The following is an 11,806-nucleotide window of genomic DNA, read 5'->3' as shown; positions in this document are numbered from 1 at the left end:
ACCAGTGCCTTTTCACAGGAGCACTTCTGTGAAGTTTCGTAGGTTGGAGATGAGGTATCGGCGGAAGTGGGGCTGTGAGCACTGGTCCTGAGTAGTGCTTGGGTGTCTCAGTACTCAGTCGGTAGTGCACTTGCCCGCTTAAGGCAAGGTCACGAGTTCGAATATCGGTCCGGCACACAGTCTTATTCTTCCAGGAAGTTTTATGATACTGGAAATCATTTCCGTACGTAAGAAGGGCGGCTCGAGCACGATTGTATTGTGGTAGTAATGTCTGAGGATACTCACTCAACTGTGCACTCGCTTATGGCGAGGCAGCAGTTGTTTCCAGGAAATCTCTTGGGACGGAAATCTCTGAGAGACAGACTCATTCATCGGCAGCAGGTAAGCATTTATTGCGTTGTTCACGCAAAAGGTTGTCTAGGATGGCGAGCGCCGACCGCCGGCATGAATCTAAACTATTCAACCTGCTGGCCACGTTTCTCGCATGAGTCTAACGACAGCGGCATCATACTGCCGCTGTACTATTTCCAACCTGTCTTGTTACATCTGCCATCTGCCTCCCTCTCATGCCTTCTTCCAATGTTCAGTCGATGTGATGATGATGTATGGTTCGTGCGGCGCTCAACTGCGCGGTCATCAGCGCCCGTACAAAGTCCCAATTTTTGCACAGTCCAATTTTTTACACAGTCCAATCTAGCCACTGTCACGAATGATGATGATGATGAAATGATAAGGACAACGCAAACACCCAGTTCCCGTGCAGAGAAAATCCCCAACCCGGCGGGGAATCGAACCCGGAACCCCGTGAGCCAGAGGCGGCAGCGCTAGCCACTAGACCACGAGCTGTGGACGTGGTCGATGTGACCTCAAAAAGTTTAGAATACATATATTAGAAAAACTATCCTCATAAAATATAAATGCATTCCGCTCTTACAATTTATTTCTCATTTAATAATTACACTTAAAAACCCACTGACAAGACCCTTCACATTTACCAGTAATACCATTGCATCTGCTCAGTTAAGTAATCATTTATTACTGTCAATTCATACTGGATTCATATTCCTTCAGAGAATCATCTATACACATTCAGTTAATATGAGGTCTTCCATTCTTGTTAATTTTGAATTCTTTGCAATATTCATATTTATATTTAATTTACTTTACGATAGTTGATTCAGTTACACAAATTTTTCGATCACAGTTACCTCAATATTCTTTTGCATTGGGAGCTCAGATGAGGTCTACGTTAGTAATTGATATCCTCCTACAATTATTTATTGTTTACATGCCCTAGTAGTTATCCCAGAGAGGTCTACTTACAGCCGGGCAATTACTCGCGCTCTTGCCACTCTACACTTCCAATGGACCTGTGACTCTGCAGAATTTCAATTTCTACAACGTTGTCATGAACTATTTTCCACACGCCGTAAGGTCCACAAAATATATAGGGGAATTTGCCGTTTAAGTATCTGCGTTACTTGATCGTAACAAAACCTTGTCGCCCACTGTAAGCCTCATTTGTCTTATCGGTAACAGAGCGGTTGTCTACAATTTTTCTTCTTCGCTTACTTTTCAGAGCAGGTGGCCACGATCTGAGTAAAGCCCTGGGAACTCCTCAGTCCAAATCTTTAAACGTAAGCGATCTGCAGCATCCAAAAATGATGCGTACTTCTGCACAAATAGAAACTGTTTTCTGACTTCTTCATCTCTTTCGCATGATAAGACTTCTGCGATTGTGGTGATGATTACTGGTGAGCTGAATGTGACAGAACTCCCCTGACACAGCATCATCCGTTATATTGTAATTCTTCTTCCTGTCTGTTTCTTTCTTCTTTGCTTTGACTAGTTACGTACTCGAATTTCTGCTACTCTCCTTCACTTTCATGACCACGTCTAACATCTCTGTTCTTTCGGTTAATGTTGGCCTGCAATTACTTTATCTGTACCAAATCTCCAATTTCTTCCTTCTCGCGTTGACTTTCTCGTACTTTCGTATCAGATGCCATTTCGTTATGTATTAACACATGCTCAGCGGTGACGGTTAACACGTCAACTTGATTTTCCGATTTTCTTAACATATTCATCTGTGAATTTGCGTACTCCTACTTCCATGACTTGATGGATTCCACATCTTTATCTAATCTGTCTGTAGTTTCCGTAGTATTCCGAGTTAATGTATCTATTTTCGTACTGAATTCTTGTGCCTATTCATATATTGTCTTCGTGATATACGGTTGGTTACCTTGATAACCTGGCCATCAGTAGCCTTGTCCAGAGTTTTTATCTGCTCATTTCCTTTGCTGTTCATTTTCTTTAAACTGTGCATCCACTTTTTCTTCACTTTTATTAAATTCTTCCTCGTTTTTCTTGAATAAATTTCCGTTTATTTTCTTTTTTTCAAACAGTCCATCCATTTTTATGAATTCCACATTTTTCTCGTCGCTGTTCCTCCTTTCTTGAATCACACATTTTTCTTGTTTCTCTTCCTTAATATATCTTCAGTCTTCTTGAATCGTGCGTTATTTTTCTCATGACTCTTCCTTATTTATCTTCGCTTTTCTTAAATTGCTCGTGTATCTTTTTGAATCGTTCAATCAGCAAGTTCTGCAGATGGAATGCTGTGTGTGGTTGAGATGTGGGCTCACAAGTTACATCACTCTGTGCTGTACTTTCGTGGCCTGTTTTTTCTGAACTCTCCACTGCATGTGCTATCTCTCTATAATCTTATCTCCTACATTCAACTTCGAACACTTGATCATTAGCTTGTTCCTGACTTTGCTCGTTCCCCACATTGGTTTCATTTTGTGATGCTGTTTCTAACAGCTCGCCAAAATCTGCCTGCTGAATTCTCTCCTGCTGCACCTCCATGTCAGAAGCTCTGTTTACCGTTCGTTTTTATAAACTGCTTTGTAATTCACCATTCTACTGTATACTATATTTTAAAATTATTAAAGTAAGGATTGTCATAGAAAATCCTACGTTGACTATATAAAGTGGTGTATACAATGTTTACGCGTGCATAGGTTTATTAAAATTGTTGTGTGCTGAAAGACTATTTAAAAATTAGAATCTAGGGAATGATATGCACGAAGGTGGATTGGGAACATAAACAGTACACACTAATGCTATGTGGCTGATTCATTAACATCTGAATGGAGAATATTCTCACACCTTCAAAACGCGCTCTCGCACGTTCAGTATGTATTGAGAGTAACCAGAACATTTTGAAGGCCGTCAATACTGTTTGTCAATTGACAATAGATCAATACCTGCCCTCACACAGTCGGTATACTGACGGTTTGACAGTAGTACTGAACATGTGGGGACCATTTCACTTTTTGTCCTATTTCGCGTTATACAGCAGAGGAAATTACTGTTATTTATCAGCTTCTGCAGCACAACCTTCTACCTCTATCTTCTACCTTCTCGTCAGAGTGTAGGCACGTTGGTGTATGAACTTCGTTGTGTGTGCATGGTCCGCACACCTCTAGTTTGGCTTCGCGTGAGGCGGGGAGAGCGGAACACGAGAATAGCAGCTGGCCGGAGAGCAGAGTGTTCTGCACGTATCTGGACCGCCTGCCTGTGCCGTCACACATGTGATGTGGTGAAAGGCTTTCCACCTCCCACGCGGCTCGTTGGTCTAGGGGTATGATTCTCGCTTAGGGTGCGAGAGGTCCCGGGTTCAAATCCCGGACGAGCCCTTTTTTTCTCTCTATTGGAGACACGCCAGTTGAAATAAGTAGGTTTGCGGTGAGCTTCCCTTCCCAGAATGTTACTATGCCTTTGCGAAGACATGGATTGTAAAAACCAATGGTCTGATTTAGCAAAACCTTGAACAGATAACCCGAACACAGTCAAATAAAAAAGTTTGTGGTGACATAATGGATAATGACAAACGGAACGATTAATTTTTTGTTGATCATCATCAACACTCATCCGCAGTTCTCTCTGGCCGATAGAGACGCGGTATCTAGTTCGGCGGCAGGAAAATTTTACTCTGAGTGTACTATTATCTCTTATCTAATATAGTATCATCCGATCTCACACGGCTACAGGTTGTGTACTTTCACATACTAAGCTACAATCTAGGAAATAGCTATGAGATTTCTACAGCCCCCACCGATCTACTCCTCGGGATTTTGAAGATCACTGCAGACCTTCCTGATATGGCCTGGAAACTCGAACTGACTAAAAGTTGCGCATACTAAGAAAAATGTCGACCCACCTCAGCCGCACCAAAGCCAGATACGCAAGCTGCAAAGCATCCCAATATGAAAATAATATTTTACACACTGTAACTGTACCGCAATCGAGCAAACAACAGAAATCATTATTAATGAATGCCCGATAAATTTTTTTAAAGGGAACTGGAAAGATCTCGTAAAGCCCTCTCCAAAGGTTACCACGTGGTTTAAGTTCCCTGCAGATAGGGCTCTGATGGAACTATGATATCAGTAACCTTTCTAAAAGCTTCCCACTATGACCTGATACTTGTTCATGTATTTACATTTTTGTAGTCTTGTTTTCGTGTTTTATATCTGATACATTTTTCTGAAGTTTTGCCGTCCACAAATTTAATAAAACGTGTATGTTTCGTAGCAAAATCTTGAAGTCGAAGTTGGTATTCTGAAAGTAAGTGTCTTTGTTATTGTGAATAAGCTCATGGAACATTTCGGCGTTTTGTCATAAAACAAGAAAAAACTGATCGGTAAATTGTTTTAAATGCTCCTTACAACTCTCTGAGCTTTTTTCCATGTTACATGCCACATCGTAAAGGTAATCCCATAATGTCTCACTCACAATTATGAGTATACTTCCCGAGACTGGGCACTATGCCTCTTTCCGACTCATTTTCGTAATCCTCTGAAGGAAGTAGTCCTCTCTGAAAATTCCAAAAAATCGATTTTACTTCTTGAAATATTCTCTTCGATATCTGTTTTTTGTGGTGTTCATCCCAGGTTCGCCAGAATCTCTGTTATCGAGTTACAAGGCGATTTGTGAACCGGAAACCATTCACAACGGGAAAAAAAGTAGTCGACATCGTGGCCAGTGTGGCAGCATGTAATTTGAACAACTGCTTACTCTAACTTGAGATGAACCAGATTTTTACAGCGTCTGTACAAGAGTGGACGGAAAGCACGCCGAGCGAGCGGAGCAGCGGCTGACAGAAGCTGCCCAAGAGAGCTGCAGGACCTCCGTGACCACCAAGAAGATGGAGGAGGACCTCTTTTTCGATCTGGAAGGAATGTTGTATGGTCCAGGCATCACTGACTAGAGGTCACTATTTAACTCGACTACAAAAAATGCACTCGTAAATTTTAAACGCGTTTCTCTCGAAACCATACCTTTCAAATTGTCGGTAAACGTAACTTGAGAACAGCATATACGATTTTGATCCGAATTTGATGCCGACATTCTAAGTTGAATTCTCTACCGACGTACGTAGTCGTCCTGCGATGTTTTCAAAATTCTGTTTTCAGTGCAAGTTTTGATCTCGATTTTGTGGCCGAAGGAAACGACATTTCTTTCAACACGTCACCATTTTCGTAGAATTTAATATTTTTCAATTATCCTGTGCATTTTGATAGAAAATCTATTGAAAATGGCTAACAAAATTATTTTGTCTCAGATTCGGCGGGAGGGCTATAGGAATTTCCGCCGATGACCAATGTCCTGGTTTCAAGAGGTGCTTCCGCCTGTTGCAGTGGTTACAGGGAGCATCCGACGTGAACGTAAAAGATATTTTTTAAAGACAAAAGTGTAAGCAATAAAATTATAGCATCAGATTTAAAAAAAAATAGCTGTGAGCACTGTGGGACTCAACATGTGGGGTCATCAGTCCCCTAGAACTTAAACCTAACTGACCTAAGGACAACGCACACATCCATGCGCGAGGCAGGATTCCAACCTGCGACCGTGGCGGTCGCGCGGTTACAGACTGAAGCGCCTAGAACCGCTTGGCCACACCGGCCGGCTCAGATTTAAAATTATCTTTATATTTTATGAAACAATCACGAATACCACCTATTTTTCTTGCGTTCAAAGAGAGCTACTCCCTTCAGAACCACAATGAACAAATATACATAACTGGCATTTAACCGCTAAGAGATTATGTTAATTTTTAGATATTGATTATATACTTCGCGCTCAGCAGCTATTTTGTCAGCTGCCTAAAGCAATTTCTTGCTGATAAACATCTAATTAAGACCACCAACGTAAACCAACTCACTACACTTGGAAGAAGTCTGCCTCTTTATCCTAAGAAGCTACTGTTCTGCAGACTGAACTAATCACGAATCTGCAGCACTCAGTCCATCAATGCTTGCATGCTTTTTCACAACTTCTTAAATCGAATATAGAATATTTTTCACTTATTTGATTATCTGGCGGTTACTGCGACTATTTTCTTCAGATATCGCTACTCTGTGTATAGGGACTTCGAACTCAGGGAGTCACCGTCAGGATTTAAGTAATTAACATACGTCGTGAACAGATAGCATCCAATAACACTGTTCCGAGAGACGCACAAGCTTTCCTCATTCATACTTGATAAACTTCTAGCTCGCGCCCTGGTTGATTTCGGCGTGCCCTAATAGATAGAATCTCTGAACTTCAACACACATAACGTTTGAATAAAAATTAGCGAACCTACAATATAATTTCTCATATCTAGAGTACTCACTACAATCCGATCCCCTTCTAACACGAAACACGCAAAGTACATAGAAAACTTGTGAAATACCCTCCAAATAATCAACGATAATTCTTGAGCTCGACAGCGATGGACATATACCAGCCTCTCTTTACTGAAAGATATGTAGATGGCTACGCTCCAGAAACATAAAAACATTTCTGTATTTTGGTTAATTCAGTGATTTCTGAGCTGGCAAAAGCAAATCCTTCTACAAAATTTAAGTCGAAACCGGAAAATTGCGCGGGTATAACCGTGGCGTCGCATCAGAAGTTCGTAAGTAAACGAATCCTGAGCAGAGTCGCCAAGTTGTAAGTAGTCGTTGTCTGAGGATGCTTGCAATGACAATTACACATGTGAAAGTGGCTCTATTTATCTGACATAATTAGGAGATAATGAAGCCGTTGCCCTCCAAAACTACGAAAGAATCCGTTACCTACGAAACTGAAAAAGAATCACAACAGACTCATTTTATTACATTAAAATGCATGATAAATCGTTTGACAAACTTTGACAGTGAAAAGCTAATTCCATGTCAGGGCTGGATAAGGGATCTGAAATACGATTCAAGTGAACTTGTATCAGGATAAAACAGTTATATCGGAGGGAGTCGTACCGTGATTGACGAAGGGTTACTGCTTAACGACAGGAGGCTCTGCATACGAGAATGCGTTTATCCCTATAGCCGGACGAGAAAGCATACTGATGCTTAAACTGCAATCAAGTGTTCAGAATGAAGCTTGAAATTACAGACTCCCAGTAAAAATGACTCAGTTTTGCCTACAGTTCGTCTCGCTGCTGCAGCTAGATCTCACCATAATAATCTGCAGGCGGAGGCTGAAGCGGCTGTAGAATCCGTCACTGGTTTCGTTCCAACAGCTTGCATGTGCCTCTCAATTCAAATCAGACAAGTAAGTGCCCAAGTCACCCGCTCACCAAGTCTGCTCGAAGAGGCACCTGACTGCAGAGACGCTAGGTAGACGAGACGTCTGGCTGTAGAGAAGCCCCTAGTTGTAGAACCGCCATCTGCTTCCTACAAGTAACACTCGTGTCTCTTCGTCTTTCTTTCAGAACGTATCGCTGACTCTATGAACAATAAGTATTCTGAGAGTTGACCAGTGAAAAGTTGTCTTTTCAGACGTTGCCGTCCTTCCCTTACTCTCATTTCAGGTGGTTAACTAGTAACATACTTCATAGAACTGGATGCTGAAGAACAGTGTCCTATTCTATTTCTGTCTCTGTCTACGGCCAGTGAGGATGGCTTTCTGTAAACACAGCCATTTTTCTCTCTCCTGCTTCCAAATTATAGAGGATGTTCAAAAAAAGAGTCTAATACTTTGAAAGGTGGTAGTACTCATCGAAACAAGTAAAATAAGTCTAATAAACATGGGTTCAGGAACGCATACTTCCCGAGATTAACACGTGTTTATAGGAAGGGTTGCGCGACTCTTGGTTGCAGTAGAAGCCTACTACTCGACAAGTGAAATGGCAGATATGATATTCTGCATGTGGTTTAGCAAATGGACGTAGCGTACGAGCCCGTGTCCTCTATGCTGCAAAATATCCACCGCGCAGAGTGCCGTCTGGTTAACTGTTCGGCAGACTTTTCCAGCGTCTGAGGGACACTGGTACCCCTGCACCTCGGAACACCGACAGTGGAAGGGGCCGCACAGCTCGCACGCCTAACATGGAGGAGCGTGTGCTACGTTCGATGGAAGAAATCACTGGGATCAGTGTCCGACGATTAGAAGCAGCAAAAAGCATGTCTCACTCTCTTACCTTAGCAGGGGGGAGGGGGGTGTACTTGATGAACAATTACTGTACCCACATCATCTACAACGCGTTCATGCGCTAAGGCCACAGGATCGTCATAGCAGACGGCGGTTCTGTCAGAAGCTGTTGCAGAGGTGTGCCGCATATCCACTGTTCACATCCAATATTTTACTTACCGATGATGCACGGTTCACAAGAGATGATGTTGCGAATTTCCATAACCAACATGTATGGGCAGATATAAATCCCCAATGAATTGAGGAAAGAGGACATCAACACCGATTCCCAATCAACATATGGGCAGGTGTACTTGGCGATAGATTAGTAGAGCTATACATGCTACCACGAAGGTTAACTGGGGAGGATTATCTAGACTTTCTCATTGATGTATTGACTACCTCGCTGGAGACTGTGCCACTGCAGGAACGAATACAAATGTGCTTCATGCATGATGGCGCACCAGCACATTTTCGTTACAATGTGTGCGTGAACGTATGATACTTGGCCTGCTCGTTCCCCAGATCTCAACCCCCAAGACTTCTGGTAATGGGGACAATTGAAGGTATTGATCTATTTCACGCCAATCAATGATGTGCGAACACTATAAGGTCTCGTCTTTAATGCGTGCCAACAGGTACCACAACAACCAGGTGTATTTCAAAGGGTGCGTAACGCCACAGGGCAGATGGGTGCATTGACATCAATGGACGTCACGCTTAACGCCTCTAGTAGACACGTGTTTATCGCATAAAGTGTGCCTTTCCGGGCCCATGTTTATTGGACTTACCTCAGAAAGTATGCATTTTTGGATCCTTCTTTATTGAACTTCATTGTCTTGTTACGATTAGTACTACCACCCCCCAAAGCATACGACACATTTTTTTAAACAACCTATACACGTTACCCAGCCACAGCGGTTCCCACGTTGGTTAAAACGTTTCATCACGCAGGCCTGTGCTCGGTGACAGTGTACCACACACTTCAAAGGCAACATAAACTCTACTGTTCCTCGTCACACTCTCAAAATGGCTCTGAGCAGTATCGGACTTAACGTCTGTGGTCATCAGTCCCCTAGAACTTAGAACGACTTAACCCTAATTAACCTAAGGACATCACACACATCCATGCCCAAGGCAGGATTCGAACCTGCGACCGTAGCGGTCGCGCGATTCCAGACTGTAGCCCCTAGAACCGCTCGGCCACTCTGGCCGGCCACACTCTCAGGTATTATGTAGAACCGTATCTGCATTTCGAGTAATTCACAACTGTCTACTATTCTTTCCTCAAAGCGCTCTTCTGGGTCTCTGCCAAAGACAGCTCATACCACCCTACCACACACAGCTCGATAAAAATAGACTCCGCCATTTATTTCGGGGCGCATCTGCTCACTCACAGCCTAATGCGACATGCTTTCGTAGAGGCCTCTTCTTCCGATGAACATTCAGTTCATTGTCTACGTTAGTAGTGCTGGTAATGCCTGGTAATGATATACAATTTATTTTTCGGTGAGGAATAATTATTCTAATTTGATTTGTCTTTTTATTTCTGGTTTTACATTAGTTGCGGGGCAGTATACGAGGGGGTCAACCTCAGTGCAGGCAGTGTCCGGGGCGGTCACAGCAGTGGACCGATCGGGAGGCACCTGAGACGTGCTCGACGTCTGTCACATCCCCGCGTTCGACCTCCCACAGTCACGCCCCTTGGCAGCGGCCTCAAGCTGTGTACGGAAGCCAACGCAGCCTGGAACTGTGAGGGAAGGGTCACCAACTTAACTCGCATCCGTACACAGTAATCACAGTTCCTATACATCACTGCAGTGGCTCCTGTTTGAAGCTCGTAAAAATATGTAACAAACAAATGGCGTACTCGCCTTGTTAGCAGCAGGAACACGAGGTGCTCTCTCTCTCTCTGACGGGGTGAAGGGGACTCCACCCCGTGATGGCCATCCATATTGCTTGCCATACATCTACAACAGCGATTTGCATGCAAAAATTAGTATAAAATAATCAAACATCACAATAAACACACACAGGAAAAAAGTAACACGAATTATAATACGTAATAAGGAAAGGCGAATTGAGAAATTGTGACGCGCTCATGAAAAATGTTTTGGCGCATCACAAGCCATTACTGTTTGATTTACCCTCGTCGCTCCGCTTTCAGTCCAAACGGTGCATTGCTGGCGAGCCAGATGCTTCATCTCATGTAGTCATCTCTGTGCTTTCACACTTGCACCAGGTGAAGCACAGGGTAACTCGCCAAACCAGCCCAGATCAGATTCTGCCACGCTTCTTCTCCAGCGGTCTTATTCCTACACCAATGCTAATCTCTGTAGCGTGTGAGGCACGGTGAGCAGCGTACTTATGCATCACGGTGGCTTCTGTACGCCACAGTGATGAGCTGTTTCTATGTAGATGCTACAACTGCTCACCATGTGATGTAGTCCAGTACTGAGATGGTGAGTGATATGTTGTGGCTCATCTGTCTGCACGTGGAATCCAGTATAGTTTACAGCGACCTCTGCTATAAACTAGTCGGTGTCCATGGTGGTTAACTCTCACGAATGTTTCATTCGAATCACGACAGAGATTAAGTTGCTCAAAACAGGATTGCAGCCCCTGCATATCTGCGAAAGCCTATGGTCTTAGATTCAAAAGCAATATGGAATAAAAGGATACGCCTACGAAATACTACACTATACTGTGATATAAAAATAAAGCAATGGAGATAATGAAGGTAAGCTACTCGAAAGCAAAAATTTTGCGCATCTGTGAAATCAACACCTGGGTGATACACCCACTGCATTGTAACATTCTTGGATCCGTCTTGACATGCTGCCCACAAAATGGTATAGACTTTCAAACTGGAACCTGTACCTCTCTTCGACAGCGTCCTTCCTTAAGTTATCCAGTTCCCCTAGCATCAGTCGGGTTTGCGTCGACAGATACTGCAGGTCATTCTATTCGGGTGATTCCTACCACACGGGGCGATTTGTTCACGAGGTGGGTGCAGTGTGCTGGTGAATTATCATCTTGGTAGCAGGGTCGTCACTAGAATGGGGAAACCATGGTATTGTCCCGGAGCTCCAAAGGATAAGGGCCCATTGAGCTCGAAAGAAAGGATCGAAAAGGACAAAGAGATGCAAGGATAAATTATGACAAAAAAGTGCAAATATTATTTAAAAAAGTCACTCAAGTGAAATCTTTCCTTACGTTAAAATAATCAAATATGGTTTCAGAAATCCTTCAGTACATACGAATTATTTACTTCTTTTGCCCTGCATTAGAACTCAAACATCAATTAATTAGATAGTACGAAACGGACTAGACTTGAGTAAAT

The 11,806-nt window shown here is 43.0% G+C and overlaps 1 non-coding gene across 1 annotated transcript; it reads left to right on the top strand.

The window, feature by feature from the left end:
• Positions 1 to 3,632: 3,632 nt before the first annotated feature.
• Trnap-agg (transfer RNA proline (anticodon AGG)) lies at positions 3,633 to 3,704 on the top strand. Its single transcript has one exon. It is a non-coding gene; the product is annotated as a tRNA-Pro (tRNA).
• Positions 3,705 to 11,806: the final 8,102 nt, after the last annotated feature.

The sequence above is a fragment of the Schistocerca cancellata genome, chromosome 2, assembly GCF_023864275.1.
Source record: "Schistocerca cancellata isolate TAMUIC-IGC-003103 chromosome 2, iqSchCanc2.1, whole genome shotgun sequence".
NCBI lineage: Eukaryota > Metazoa > Arthropoda > Insecta > Orthoptera > Acrididae > Schistocerca > Schistocerca cancellata.
This window is presented reverse-complemented; position numbering and strand designations above follow the sequence as displayed.